The 3,947-nt window shown below is 39.0% G+C and overlaps 1 protein-coding gene across 2 annotated transcripts in view; it reads left to right on the top strand.

Annotated features, from left to right (window-relative positions):
* pcdh10b (protocadherin 10b) overlaps positions 1 to 992 on the top strand; it is a 24,022-nt gene extending 23,030 nt beyond the window's left edge. For both annotated transcript variants that reach the window (XM_060885335.1, XM_060885334.1), the window contains exon 5: positions 1 to 992. This exon is cut by the window's left edge and continues 206 nt beyond it. The gene's annotated coding sequence lies outside the window, so the exon portion shown is untranslated.
* Positions 993 to 3,947: the final 2,955 nt, after the last annotated feature.

The following is a 3,947-nucleotide window of genomic DNA, read 5'->3' as shown; positions in this document are numbered from 1 at the left end:
GACTGAGACGGATTAAAAAAATTCACACACACGAGGACCAGAGGATGAGGACGGTGACAACGCCGAAGGACAATCGCTTCTCTCGGATCCCGCGTGTGCCTGTTTACAGAAAGAAAAAAAAACAACAATGGAAATATTCAACGAGCCCTTTAGATGTTTGTACACACACACACACACACACACACACACACCACCGGGAAGCCAACTGTACAGGAAACTTTGTGCATTACAAATGCAATATTACTCTTTTAGACATGACTGTTTTTTCTATTTCGTACATGGGTGTGCGTGTGCGTGTGCGTTCAGGTGTTTTTCCCTAAATTTATACCTTTTTGTTCCGGGAAGCAGCGAACCGATCGGAGCTGTCCTCCGTTTTTTTTTTTTTTTTTTTCATTACTTTTTTCGGATTGTTTGATTGTTTGTTTTTGTTTGTTTGTTTTTTCTTCTTGTTTTTAGGAGAGCATCGGCCTAAATCGTACTCTTTCAGACATTGCGTAGGTTATATCACGTGTGAGAAGTCTCAATTGTAATCTTTTAAACTTCAAAAATAAATATAAATCTATATCTATAAATCTATATATATAATTATCCTTTTTATTTGTTTTTGTTTTTGTTTTTTTTTGGAAAGTGTGTGCTCTCCATATGTGGTTTAGTGTTCCGGGAATTCGTCCATGCTGGGAAGTTCGACGACTGACGACGGAAAGCCTTATCTCCTTATCTCTACACTTCACACACTCATCCTTTTACACTTTTGGATATTCATCAGATATTCATGTAAAAAAAAAAAAAAAAGTAATAATCTAGATTGGAAAACATGGTATTTCTGTGTTATTGTAGCCAAAAAAAAGTCTGTTTTAAAGTGAGAGGCCAAATATGGAAGGTGCACCAAGTGCAACACACACACACACACACACACACACACACACACACACACACACCTTACTGCCGAAGGTGACCAATAAACTGACAAGTGTATACTGTAATCTGTAACAGACTCCTGTGTGGTTTATTTTATTTTATTGTTGTATTTTTTTATGAAATATATAATAATGTAAAATACATGAGATTCAGTTTTCATGAATAATTAATGAATAAATTAAATATACTCTTTAATCAAATGTTACAAACATTTTTTTTAACTGTTGATGAATTGTAAAATAACGAACTTGAGTTTGAAACATGTTGTGCCTCTTGGAGGAGGCGTGGCCTGTTTGTGTTTTAGATTGGAGGAGGCGTGGCCTGTGTGTGTTTTAGCGGGGAAGGAGGCGTGGTCTGTGTGTGTTTTAGAGGGAAGGAGGCATGGTCTGTGTGTGTTTTAGTGTGAAGGAGGCGTGGCCAGTGTGTGTTTCACAACGAAGAGGCGTGGTCTGTGTGTGTTTTACAGTAAAAGAGGCATGGCCTGTGTGTGTTTTAGTGTGAAGGAGGCGTGGCCTGTGTGTGTTTCACAACGAAGAGGCGTGGCCTGTGTGTGTTTTGGATTGGAAGAGGCGTGGTCTATGTGCGTTTTACAGTAAAAGAGGCGTGGCCTGTGTGTGTTTTACAGTGAAGACGGCATGGCCTTTGTGTGTTTTAAGTCTAAGCAACGGAGGCATGTCTATTGTGTCTCACTCTAAGAGAAGGAGGCGTGGCTTCTGTGTGTCCCAGTCTAAGAGAAGGAGGTGTGGCTTCTGTGTGTCCCAGTCTAAGAGAAGGATGTGTGGCTTCTGTGTGTCCCAGTCTAAGAGAAGGAGGTGTGGCTTCTGTGTGTCCCAGTCTAAGAGAAGGAGGTGTGGCTTCTGTGTGTCCCAGTCTAAGAGAAGGAGGTGTGGCTTCTGTGTGTCCCAGTCTAAGAGAAGGATGTGTGGCTTCTGTGTGTCTCAGTCTAAGAGAAGGAGACATGTCTTCTGTTTCTCAGTCTAAGCTAATTAGGTGTGTCTTCTGTGTCTCAGTTTAAGCAAAGGAGGTGTCTCTTTTGTGTCCCAGTCTAAGCTAAGGAGGCGTGTCTTCTTTTTCTCAGTCTAAGCAAAGGAGGCGTGTCTTCTGTGTCCCAGTCTAAGCTAATTAGGCGTGTCTTCTGTGTCTCAGTCTAAGCAAAGGAGGCGTGGCTTCTGTGTGTCTCAGTCTAAGCTAAGGAGGCGTGTCTTTTGTGTCCCAGTCTAAGCTAAGGAGGCGTGTCTTCTGTGTCCCAGTCTAAGCTAATTAGGCGTGTCTTCTGTGTCTCAGTCTAAGCAAAGGAGGCGTGGCTTCTGTGTGTCTCAGTCTAAGCTAAGGAGGCGTGTCTTTTGTGTCCCAGTCTAAGCTAAGGAGGCGTGTCTTCTGTGTGTCTCAGTCTAAGCTAAGGAGGCGTGTCCTGTGCAGTAGTTAAGAATACACTAAAAAACAGCTTCACATCCTGTTTAAATCTTTTTTAACTGTACATTTCAGGTCAGATCTCATTAAGATTCAGTGTCTGCTCTCAGAATAATGGACACGCACCTCTAATTAAAACTGCTGAAGGAGGAAAAAAGCACAAAACCTTTTCCAGCGCATTAAAAAGCTTCAATTGGACTCCATTCTCGCAGAACTGAACTTAATGCAGCGCGGCCGTGGATTCATATCTCATTTCCCCTACAATGAAATCCATTATGTCTGACCTCGACTCACATTAATCTCTCTCAGCATGCCTAAGTTTTAATTGCAGCCTGCAGGAGTGGACACGTGGCTCTGACACGTGGCTCTGACACGTGGAGATCGTCAGGGTTTATAATTAACAGTATTCAAGGAATAAAGTAGAGGAATTAACGTGACACGGTGACTTTAAACACATTCGGGTTGCTTCTGGTTCGGTGTAACTGGAGAATCTGGATTTATAGAAATGTATATTTATTAATTTAGTTATTTATTTATTTTTTAATCTTCATTGTAAACACCCCTGGAGTCTGTTCTGGAATGTTCTTTACCTACAGAGACGGAAGTGTGAGAGCATCTGAGGTGCTTCTCCAGAACCCCCACCCCCCACCCCCCCACCCCCAATAAATACTGATTTATTTATTTTTTTAAATTGTATTAAGGCTTTTATTTTTTTTTTTAATTCAAAGCAGCTTAAGAATGGTTTGTTTACATACATCGTTTAATCTTTCTTTCTTTCTTTCTTTCTTTCTTTCTTTCTTTCTTTCTTTCTTTCTTTCTTTCTTTCTTTTTTCTGTCTTTCTTTCATTCTTTCTTTCTTTCTTTCTTTCTTTCTGTCTTTCTTTCTTTTTTCTTTCTTTCTGTCTTTCTTTCTTTCTTTCTTTCTTTCTTTCTTTTTTCTGTCTTTCTTTCTTTCTTTCTTTCTTTCTTTCTTTCTTTCTTTTTTCTTTCTTTCTTTCTTTCTTTCTTTCTTTCTTTCTTTCTTTCTTTCTTTCTTTTTCTGTCTTTCTTTCTTTCTTTCTTTCTTTCTTTCTTTCTGTCTTTCTTTCTTTCTTTCTTTTCTGTCTTTCTTTCTTTCTTTCTTTCTTTCTTTCTTTCTTTCTTTCTTTCTTTCTTTCTGTCTTTCTTTCTTTCTTTCTTTCTTTCTTTCTTTCTTTCTTTCTTTCTTTCTTTCTTTCTTTCTTTCTTTCTTTCTTTCTTTCTTTCTTTCTGTCTGTCTTTCTTTCTGTCTTTCTGTCTTTCTTTCTTTCTTTCTTTCTTTCTTTCTTTCTTTCTTTCTTTCTTTCTTTCTGTCTTTCTTTCTTTCTTTCTTTCTTTCTTTCTTTCTTTCTTTCTTTCTTTCTTTCTTTCTTTCTTTCTTTCTTTCTTTCTTTCTTTCTTTCTTTCTTTCTTTCTTTCTTTCTTTCTTTCTTTCTTTCTTTCTTTCTTTCTGTCTTTAATCTCCCCGTGCCTCGGGGGTTTCCTCCGGGTACTCCGGTTTCCTCCCCCGGTCCAAAGACATGCATGGTAGGTTGATTGGCATCTCTGGAAAATTGTCTGTAGTGTGTGATTGTGTGAGTGAATGAGAGTGTGTGTGTGTG

This window comes from Tachysurus vachellii, chromosome 13 (assembly GCF_030014155.1).
Source record: "Tachysurus vachellii isolate PV-2020 chromosome 13, HZAU_Pvac_v1, whole genome shotgun sequence".
Classification (NCBI taxonomy): Eukaryota; Metazoa; Chordata; class Actinopteri; order Siluriformes; family Bagridae; genus Tachysurus; species Tachysurus vachellii.
The sequence above is the reverse complement of the archived record's forward strand: the minus strand, read 5'-3'. Positions and strand labels throughout refer to the sequence as shown.